Source organism: Bactrocera neohumeralis, chromosome 4, assembly GCF_024586455.1.
Source record: "Bactrocera neohumeralis isolate Rockhampton chromosome 4, APGP_CSIRO_Bneo_wtdbg2-racon-allhic-juicebox.fasta_v2, whole genome shotgun sequence".
NCBI lineage: Eukaryota > Metazoa > Arthropoda > Insecta > Diptera > Tephritidae > Bactrocera > Bactrocera neohumeralis.
In genome coordinates, this window is record NC_065921.1 from 83,718,695 (window position 1) to 83,730,672 (window position 11,978).

At 31.8% G+C, this 11,978-nt stretch overlaps 1 protein-coding gene across 1 annotated transcript in view; it reads right to left on the reverse strand.

The window, feature by feature from the left end:
- LOC126755139 (E3 ubiquitin-protein ligase goliath) overlaps nucleotides 1-10,886 on the reverse strand; it is a 117,772-nt gene extending 106,886 nt beyond the window's left edge. Inside the window, exons 1-2 of the mRNA XM_050467502.1 lie at nucleotides 10,540-10,886; nucleotides 7,821-8,193 (exon numbers count right to left, since the gene is read on the reverse strand). The gene's annotated coding sequence lies outside the window, so the exon portion shown is untranslated. The remainder of the gene's footprint in view (nucleotides 1-7,820; nucleotides 8,194-10,539) is intronic.
- Nucleotides 10,887-11,978: the final 1,092 nt, after the last annotated feature.

Genomic DNA, 11,978 nt, shown 5'->3' on the forward strand with positions numbered 1-11,978 from the left:
ACTATTTTATTTGAAAGCTTTTCGCACGTGAAAGTATGTAAATAAGGCACTCGCTGCACCGAGTGTTGCTATTTTTAGCCATTTATTGTTAATTAAACACTTTATTTTGTTATTTTATTGACAGGCTTGGACAAGTGATTTGATGCCTATTTTTACAAGCGACACAGATTTTCACTCAATTAATTGATTAAACGCCGCAATCGTAGCTAAATAAAAATATATATTTGCTATTTTAAGAGACCGCAATCGCTAACCGGTTATAATAACATTTTTTATTTATTTTTCGTTTTATATTTGCAGATTTGATTCGTGTTGATATTCTGCGAGTAATCACTTGCTAAAATCAGCACTGACTGACTGGTCATTTGTCAAAGCATGAATATACATACGCACACATGCTCCGCACACATATGTATGTACTTATGTGTATACATTCACACATTTGTCTATCGATAGCCGTCACACACACAATTCGTCTAGTACTGACCAGTTTATTGACTTTCTAGTTGACTAGCTTGATGGTGATTGACCGGCCTGGCCCGGCTAATCAATTGATAGCGCCGCAGAGCGCATCGCATACGCTGAAACGTATGGCTGAACTGGCAATTACTGCACATGTGTTTGTATGTGTGTAAGTAGGTCTGTCAATAGCAGCAGAAGCCCAGCTCAAGCGCATACATTTTTACAAAGCCAAGAAAAAAAGCAATAATACCCTTCTAAAGAGCATATTTTATAACATAAAAGGGTATAAAAAGTGCTTTATTTTGATTTTCAGCAGTCAGCTTGTATGGCAGCTATATGCTATAGTTGTGCGATCTAAACAATTTCTTCAGAGATCACACCTTTTTTTCAGACAATAATCCGTGCCAAATTTTGAGACTATATCTCGCCAAATACAAAAGTTTTCCATGCAAGTACTTTATGCGGGTCGTTCAGTTTGTATGGCAGCTATATGCTACAGTGATCCGATCTAATCAATTTATTTGGAGATTATAATATTGCCTTAGAAAAAACCTCTTGCCTAATTTCGTGAATATATCTCATCAAATGCAAAAGTTTTCCATACAAGTACTTTATGCGGATCGTTCAGTTTGTATGGCAGCTATATGCTATAGTTAACCAATGTGAACGATTCGGACAAATAAGCAATTTATTTATAGGAAAAGCTTGTCTGCAAAATTTCAAGTCGATATCTCAAAAATTGATGGACTAATTTGCGTATATATGTATGTACATACAGGTATAGACGAACAGAGATACAGACATGGTTAAATCGGCTCGTCAAGCTGATCCCTTACATACTTATGTACATACATATGTACTTATATACACTTTATATAGCATCCGATGTTTCCTTTTGGGTTTTACAAACATTGCAGCGAACTTAATATATCCTGATCAGGGTATAAAAAGCATATACATTTGTATGTGTATGTAAAAAGCAGCTGATCAAATTTGACCCGGACTGGTCCAATTGTTTATTCATTAAAAATTTTTTACTAGATTGATAAATTTTTTCTCAGTCCGGTTCAATTTTGATCAGTTTATTCATTAAAGATTTTTTACTAGATTGATCGATTTTTTTTTCTTAGTCCGGTTCAATTTTGATCAGTTTATTCATTAAAGATTTTTTACTAGATTGATACATTTTTTCTCAGTCCGGTTCAATTTTGATCAGTTTATTCATTAAAGATTTTTTTCCTAGATTGATAGATTTTGTTTCTCAGTCTGGTTCAATTTTGATCAGTTTATTCATTAAAGATTTTTTTCCTAGATTGATAAATTTTTTCTCAGTCCGGTTCAATTTTGATCAGTTTATTCAATAAAGATTTTTTACTAGATTGATACATTTTTTCTCAGTCCGGTTCAATTTTGATCAGTTTATTCATTAAAGATTTTTTTTCCTAGATTGATAGATTTTTTTCTCAGTCCGGTTCAATTTTGATCAGTTTATTCATTAAAGATTTTTTACTAGATTGATAGATTTTTTTTCTTAGTCCGGTTCAATTTTGATCAGTTTATTCAATAAAGATTTTTTTCCTAGATTGATAAATTTTTTCTCAGTCCGGTTCAATTTTGATCAGATTTATTAAAGATTTTTTACTAGATTGATAGATTTTTTTCTTAGTCCGGTTCAATTTTGATCAGTTTATTCATTAAACATTTTTTTACTAGATTGATAGATTTTTTTCTCAGTACGGTTCAAATTTGATCACTTAGTATGTATGTAAAACCATATCAGCTCATATTCTAGCAGCGCATCTATCAGCAGCTTGTTTTAAACCATATAATTATCAGTAGCTAAGCTTTTGCTGATTTGCAATAAATACGCGAAAATTGTTTTTTTTTTTTATTTTTCATGCCTGCAAATTGCTTTTTTCACTCGCACATACCAGTGTACTACAGTGTGTGTGTGTTTATTATTTATGCATGACGATATTTAGAATAGTGTCAAAGTGTCGTTAATATAATTTGATTATTATTAATTTGCTAATTAATTTTTCATGATTTGTTTGCCATAATGTGACTAATTGACGTGCTTGTGACTTTGCGAGATTAAATTTTGCATAAATAGTTGGCACATAGTAAATATGTATACGTTCAGTCAAAGCTTTGATAGGTGTGGGGAAAATTGTTAATTTTTAATAAGCTTCAAATTGCGTGTGCTAATTTATTTAGTAGCTAAGGCATGCTATAAATTACTTTTATTTGATTATACATATATTTAAGAGGAGGTGTATACTTGATGGGTAGTGCTTTGGGCAAAAAATAGTAAGACTTTTTGATTTAAATTTTGCGTGAAAACACATTCCTCGAAAAAATTGTTTTTGCCTGGTTTAAATCTTAATCTTAAATTCAAAATAAATTTCATATATTTGCCACTATTTTCAAAACCACCAAGGACCTTCTTCAAGCTACGTAAGCAAGAACCTTTCAACGACACACAATTTTATCTCCAAGGTGTTTTTCCACCCACATATGCACAAAAATAACAAAAATAGCAACAAGTAGTAAGTGTTGTAGAAAATTAAGCACTCATAACGGTGCCACAAGTAAACACACAAAATAATCATAGCGCGCCGCAACGGTAATTAAAAGCAAATTAAAGCCGGTTTTTACGTTTGACGAGCAGCTCAAGCAGAAAATGTCGTTACGAGCAGAAATAAATTTCAAGCTGAGCAACGCTGAGCAATGATAAGCTGATGAGCAGAAATTATATATTATTATCACACGCACACATATATATATATACATATGTACATACATTGGCTATAAACTAACGAACCGATATCTGTGTCTAGGCAAGTCCAACGCCTTGCAAAAACAAACTTGCGGCTGAGTTATTTGTGGCACGACGACGGCCGCACGTCGCTGCTAGGCAGTGCAGTGGGTTTGGTTGTCGTGGGTGTGGGTGTGTGTATGTGCGGTTGTAGGCGCAAAGCATTTTTGCATTAAATATTTATGTAAGATAAATGCTTAGCAAATACCAGCCATTTGCACATTTACATTTTGCTTCACTTTGTTAGTTGCCAACGCGCTGCTTGTTGTCATAATTTTGCTACGCTGTGTGCGTATGTATGTGTTATGCATGTAAATATTTCATAGTTGATTGCATGCTTATAAATGTTGGACGAAAAATGGCAGTAGCTGCTTGAAAACATTAAATATCGCATGCCAACTAGATATTCTAACGAACAGAGGGTTCAATGCACTCACACGGTTAGAAACATATAAATTTAAATACATACATATGTACATAGAAACATATATACATATGTATGTAAATAGAAACAAGGAAAAGTGTTAATTCGGCTGCTCGACAGCTATAATACCCTTGACAGTTCGATGTCTTATAGCATAAAAGAGTTAAAAGGATATTTAACTTGATTTTGATAGGTCACTTTGTATGGCGGCTATATGCTATAGTGAACCGACCTGAACAATTTTGACAGATATTATAGCGTTTCTTAAGACAATAAACGGTGCCGATTTTCTTGAAGATATCTCATCAAATGAAAAAGTTTTCCATATAACCACCTGATTGCAATCATTCAGTTTGTATGGCAGCTATATGCTATAGTGATCCGATCTGAACAATTTCTACAGATATTGTAACATTTGTTTTAAAAATAGGTTATGCCAAATATCGTGTAAATATCTTGTCAAATAAAAAAGTTACCTATAGAAGACTTGACTCAAATCATTAGGTTTGCATGGCAGCTATATGCTATAGTGCACCGATCTAAGCAATTTGTACGGAGATTACACTATTGCCTAACAAAATATCTCAAACCAAATTTCGTGAAGATATCTCATCTAATGTAAAAGTTTTCTATATAAACACTTGATTCTAATCACCTAGCTTGTACGGCAGCTATATGCTTTAGTGATCCGATCTGCACAATTTCCTCGGAGTTTCTAGCGTTGCTTTGAGAAATAATATGTGTGAAATTTCATGAAGATATCTTTTCAAACAAAAAAGTTTTTCATACAACAACTTTCTTATCATCGATAATACATACATACATATCTATAAGTATATGACCTGTTCAAGGTGGAATCCCTCTCTTTAGTAAAATATCACTGCACAATAACATACAATTGCTGAAGAAAATATAATTTTTTATTTACCCAAAAGCAATTTTTTTAATTAAAAAAATTTTAATGCCAAAAATATAAAAAAATGTCTTAAACAGCTTTTTCCATTCACAGTCATATTTTCCTTAATAAATTAACTCACAGCGTCGCTCACAAGCTTATAAAAATTCGTACATTTCAACTACTGCATTTTTCCTACAGGGCTGGCATATAAACAACAGCTGTATGTTAGGTTTCTATGTAAGACAGGGTTCCTCTAGAAAAATCGCAGATAATAGCACTTCACACCAACAACAATAGCAACAACAAACCAAATTTGCTGTGCTATTTCGAATACATATATTATAAGTAATATATGTTAATCACAGCTTGCAACCACTTACGCACATATCCATGTAAATAAATAATCACAGCCGCTTTGTTTATTGCTTTAGCCCACTTTTCGGCGTTTCAGCAGCCGCCACCACACCGTTTAATGTGTTTTCATGCATTTATTACAGCATTTTGTATATTTTCTTATTTCACTAGCGTCACAAAGTACTTTGTTCTTCAATGAGTTTTCAAAATATTATCAATACTTAAACATATTGTAGGCGAATTTGTTTGTTGGAAAACCCGTGAGCACTTTTCGGTATTTGGCGGAAGAGCGCGTCAGCGCATTGTTGCGAGCGGTTGCTTGTGGCGCTCTTCTCATATTTTTGGTAATTACAAGAATAATTCGAAATACTTTTAGAAAAAAAAAATAATGATAAATAATAATTGTTATAAAAAAAATAATTTAAAAAAATGTTTGAAATTTTTTCATTTTAAATAAAAATTTTGAAAATATTAATGTTCAACTATGCAAAGTGGGATTAAAGAGCAGACACTAAAATGAAGTGTTGCCAACTGTTTTAATTATAGTAATTATAGCTGACGAGTCTATGTGGAATACTCAAATATGAAATACCTAAAACAAAGGTATTTTTTCTGATCAACGAATAATTATTATTACCGGGTTGAGGGGTTATACCCGTGCCTTTTTGATTTTTTAAGATGCATTTTTTTAATAAATTAAAGTGAATTTAGATTTTTATTTAGAGAATTTCTTCTTCTATGTCACTACAACCATGGGTCGAACTGAACCGAGAACACAAAACTTTGCTAGATGCATCTACCCTTTGCGACAGGTAATTCACCCAACGGAAGCCAATAGAAAGGGTTCGGGAGCGCTGTGCATAACGGGAGCTTTAAGAACAACACCAACGGCTGGTCTTGATCTGGTACTAAACCTCCCGTCTATAGACACCTTCGCAGAAAACTTCCGCATTGGCAAGAGTACGTTGTAAGCGTCTGTTGTCCCCACGGTATGATATACTGGAGGAGGTATCCATAGTGCGGCCGCAGAGTCTGTTAAAATTCGCATCAAGCGCAGGCATCCTAAAGGATGACTACTTCTGTTGAACCCAAGAACTAAACTCCATCTGGTATCGCAAAAGATCAAAACTAGTCTATGCTTGGCTTATTGGCCTACCAGTTTAACCAAACCTATCCATTGAGAGCTCACACCAGTTGTGCATTCCAAGTGCAGACGGTCGCTGTACACTTGGTCTTGCCATTGGTCGTGTGGTTGCTCTCACTTTTAACAGAATTTAATATACTTCATTATTCGAACATACATTTTGAAAAAAATAAAATTGGATTCCCTTGATTCCGTAGTCGGTCAGCAGGAGTACCTCTGAAAATAGGTGTCTGGCGTAAGCAAGATTTTTCTGCTCAAAATCATTTCTACTCCAAAAACCCAAAAATGTATTTCTACTATAGATAAATACAGGTAATGTTCGAAGAACTTGATTAGATTTTTAACAAAATTTTGGCTTCTCGAAAAAAACCGTTTTTTGTGAAAAAATTTACACTTACATACATATGTAAAATTTCAAGGAGATCGATCCAGCCATCTTCGTAGAAGATTTTCTTATCGTCTCTGAAAGCAGGGTTTCTAGAAAAACGCGTTTGAAGTTTAGGTAGGCGATAGACTAAATTTTCTTTCAACAAAATTCAAAAAAACTTTTTTTTCGATTTCTATGGTTCAACTTCAGATTTTCGAATAATTTTCTCAAATTCAATACATATCCAAAAAAAAATAGTTTTCGAAATTTGTAGAAATGAATTTTAATCGTTCACTTTCTCATTAGCATATGCTTTTCAAACAACTGGCAACACTGTTAAGTAGAAATCACCAATAGACAGCCGCAAAATCAACGCATGCGCCAAACCACAAAACCAACATCAATAAACGCTAAGTAGAGCAAGCCATTTATTGGCAAAACTGAGAGTAAAATAGAATAGAGAAGAGAGCAATAGAGAGAGCATGCTAATCATGTAATCAAAAGTATTTTTGGGGGCAAACGAACAACTAGCCAGAGCACAGGTACACACATGTACACATATATACATACATACCTATGTATGTATGTATGTACGTATTGGCACGCGAGAGGCACGTGAGCGTTCAAACAAGCGCTGAGTTGGTCATTATATGCAAATACAGTTACACACACATACATACGCACATGCATAGAGCAATCTTATGGCCAAATAGTAGCAACACCACTGCCATTGTTGCAACTTAATATTTGTTGTTGTCGAGAACATATTTGCAGCTTGCGACAAGTATTTTTGTTGAGCAAAATCTTGTAAGAGCAGGCCATCAAGTGTAAGAAAATGGCTACAGGAAAGGACAGCGCAAAGGAAGAGAACGAAATTGAGCAATGTTGGGGATAATGGTTGGCGGCAAACAACAGCAATGTGGGGTTTACACATACAAACACACACATATGTATATAAAATACACCCACATATGTATATGTAAATACAAGCATACATACAAACGTTTCATTGATTGTGCCAAATTGCGAATTGTTGTTGCTTTTCTAAGCTTGTTGTTGTTGCTGTTGTTTTTGCTATGATAATCGTGAATGTTATTGCTCGGTAACCGTTAGAGGCACACTTGCGTGCATACAAGCATTGGTGTCAAGGAATTCTACGCTCACAACTTCCTGTTCTAACTCAATACATACATACATATACACACACATACACACATTGAGACACATTTATGCACCTTTCACTTTGCTCTCACCTTCTAAATGTTATAAAATCACTTGATTTACTCTTCTATCAATTTTTTTCTTGTTTTTGTTTTTGTATTTTTAGCATCGCTCAGTAAGCGCTTAACTCACCTTGAATACAGCAGCCGCAAGTTGTTAGGCCATTTACAGTTGTTCTTAGCACAAATTTTATTATTGATTTTTTTAGTATTTTCAGAATTTTTTTTGTATTTCCTTAGTAATTTTTCTGAATTTTTTTTTTAATTTTTTTTATTATTTTTACAGAATTTTTTTTTTTATTTTTTCAGTATTTTTTTTGTATTTTCTTTTATTTGCTTGCACTTTCGACTGCAAACAGCATGCACTAAATTGTTGGAATTGATTTAATTGGTTCTATCTTGTTATTATTGATTTTTCCGAAAGCAACAAAATAAATTTTGGTTAACAGCTTTGAAATGGCACAGTGTGTGTTTTTCGTTTTGGCGCACGCAGTTGCTTTTTCGCACTAAAAAAAAAACAATAAAAATTAATTATTTTTTTTCGGCAATTTTTGTTATGTTTTTGCTTTGGCACTTGTTTCAAGTGCTGTGGTTGGTTTTTGTTGTTTTTTTTATTATTTATTTGTCGCTGTTTCGCCTGTAACAGCTGCGTAATCAAGTGATACGGCGATGTTTATTTATTATCTGTTAGATGCTTGTACAACACAAGTGACAAGCAATTTATTGCTTTTTTTTTTGTAATTGTTGTATAAAACAGCAGAAGAAAAAGTGGTTTGAATAAAATGAAATAAAAAATTTTTAGTGCGCCAATTTTAGTCTTATTTATTTGACCTGTTTTAATGTACTAAATCGAAAATGTCGACCTCAAAATTATATTTTTTTTCTAGTGAATTTAGTGCGCTTTTGGCGTTAGAAAAAAATTAAAAAAAATGATTAAGGTAGATAGAATTTTTTATTCTATAAAAGCATTTTTAGGAACTGATAATTTTTATACTCTCTACAGGGTATATTAAATTTGCCACGAAGTTTGTAATGCCCAAAAAAATCCTCGGAGAATATATAAAATATACTGCCATATAACTGCCATGTAAACTGAACGAGAAAACGGTCTTTGATGCTATAAAAAATGTATTTGTGAAGGATTTTTTCTTATTTTTATTTAATTTTACATAAAAATGACAGCCAAGCTATACTTTAGAAATTTTTTAGTACTTAATATTTTTAAATATGTTATTAGCTCTTTTTTATATTATGTAATATACTAAACAAATTACTCTTTAATTAGGTTTTTATCACATTTAATATTTTTTTCGTTGAAATAAGATTTATATTTTTATTTATGTATTAATTTTATTTACTGTTTATTAATTAATTATATAATAATTAATTTTAATTAATTAATTTAATTTTTTTATTATTTTAAGTATTAATTTGAAGTCATTCAAAATATGATTTTTAGTTATTTTTTCCCAATGTGAAATATCAATATTCAAAAAAACAATTTAACCTTAAGTTTTTAGTAACATAAAAACTTTTAATTTTTGGAAAAAATTTTATATGATTTAATTTTTTTATTTAATTTACTACTAATTATTTTTCTTAAATTTTTATTACTTTAACAATTAATTTTTTAGTCACCAAAAAATGTCATTTCTTTTATTATTTATTTATTTTTTTGCCAATCAGAAATATTTTAAAAAATTTGGTTTACAAAAACATGCTTTTTTTTATATTAACTTTCAGAATTTATATTTCATTTATCATCATTTTTATATTTATGAACATTGTCATTGCCATATGAATTAAAAAAGGTTAAAAGTTACAAAATTATATAATTAAATATTGTTAAAGTATTAAAATTATCATCAAAAAGTATTTATGTCATTTAAATTTAAATTGAAAATTTTTTTCAATAAAAAAATTACTTTAAATTTTAAATAATATTATAAGAAAAGTTTTAAAATTTAAAAATATTTTATTTAAAATTGAAATATTGTTTAATTGAAAATTTAAATCGTCAATATTTTTAAATTTTAAATTTTAATTTTAAATATCTTTTAATCGAAAATTCAAATTGTAAATATTTTTTTTTTAAATTTAAATGTAAATATTTTGTTTTAATAGAAAATTGAAACTTAAAAATTTTTAAATATTTTTTTATTGAAAATTAAAATTTTAAATTAAAAAATATTCGAATTTAGTAATTTAATTTAAATGTTTTTCAATCTAAAATTCAAATTGTAAATATTTTTAATTTAATTATTTTTTTACATGAAATTAAAGTTTCAAAAATATTGAAATTTTAAATTTTTAAAAACTTTTTTTATTCAAAATTCAAATTTTGAATTAACAAACATTGAAATTTCATGTTCTAAATAATTTTAAATTTTAAACTTGAATCTTTTTTAATTGAAAATTCAGTTTTAAATATTTTTAATTGAAATTTCAAATTATAAATAATTTTATATTTAAAAATTAAAATATGTTTTATTGAAAATTCAAATTTTAAAAACTTTTATATATATTTTTTGTTATTATTTACATTATCAAAAATTCCACACAACCCAAACAAATATTTTTCGAAACAACAAAAAACTAAAAATACAATTTTCGCAATCTATTTTAATTTTAATAAACACCAACAACACTTTTTGGCACACAAATCGAATATATATTTTTTTCAATCAAACAATTTACAAATATTTCAATAACTCAATGAATGCCTCTTCAAATGCACACGATTCGTTTTTAGCATAATTTACATTTGCCAAACAAATACTTCAAAACAGCATTCACTCGTTAGTTTTGTTTTTGTTTTTATATTAGAATAATAGCGCACTATTTTGCTTTACCTTTCCACTCGCACTTCTCCCCAAAATTCGCGCACGTAAATTAATTCAATTTTTTATTTCGAATTGTTTTCTTTTTTCGCCTTTTCGTATTTATTTAATTTGTATTAATTCTAATGTGCTATGTGCCTCACACACACACACATACGCGCGTGCACATCCAATTAGAATCACAACAAAAATACACAATAAATTACAACACACAAATTTTTTTTTTGTGTAAAAACGTCCGCGACCACGTTAAGTGTGAACCACCAACTCGTTGTAGATACGAAAAGCAACTGATTGTAGTGACTTGGTGCCTGGCTCGGCGCTACTTCACTGCCTGGCTAGCTGGCTAACTGACGGTCTTCCACCGTACATTCATTCATTCGCATGAGCGTTAGCACTCTCAACAACTCAACAGCCAAACAGCAAAATCAACACTCGTTGGTGAATATAGTACTGGCATTTCGCGGCGACGACCGAACAGCTGAACAACCGAAGTGCTGAGTAACAGCTGCTTTGCGCTGCGCCGCGCTGAGCCTTCCCCAACTACGTGGGGCTAGCGTGTATTACAAGCAACGCGCAGTTGCATGGCGCTGTGATTGCATGTTGCGCGGCGGCAGCGCAGTCACTCTCACTGGCTCTGCCGACGTCACTGCCGCTGTCGCCGGTGCCAATATGCTGTTGGTGTATTGTTGAAACTGCTTCCCAACGCGTTGGCCCCAATTGATATGCTGCTGTCGTTGTTTCTGTCTTTGGGGTGCAGTCGGCGCACAGTGTGATCGAGAGTGTCCAAAATGTTAAAGAAACAATAAAAATCTTAACGTCGGTTGCACCGGCCAACATGCTCTACACAAATACAAAAGTTTCCTTACAAGAATTGGTTCAGTTAGCCAGTTCAGTCAGTTTGTATGACAGCTATATGCTATAATGATCCTATCTCAACAATTTCTTCGGAGAATACAACATTGCCTCACACAACACGACATTTCGTGAAGTTATCCCTTTAAATGAAAAAGCCATCCAAGCACTTGATTCCGATCGTTTAGTTTATACGGCAGCTATATGCTTAGTGATCCGGTCTGAAAAAAAAACCGAGAATATACCGTTACTCTGGAAAATAACATGTGTGATTCCGATCTTTCAAGTCGTTTGAAGACCCATATCGGCGGTTCCAACAAATGAGCAGCTTCTTGGGAAGAAAAGCGCAACTACAAAATTTCAGATCGATATCTCAAAAAGACTAGGGACTAGTTCACGTATATACAGACAGACGGGCTTGGCTAAATCGACTCAGGGTCTTGTAGGGTGTCTGACGTTTCCTTCCGGGGGTGTTAAAAAACTCGTGTCAAACTTAATATACCGTGTGAAATCAGTGATTAAACATACATATGGAATCTTACCTTCGGCTTGAGGTTTTTATTGAGTATCACGGGGGTATATGCGGCAAAAACTCA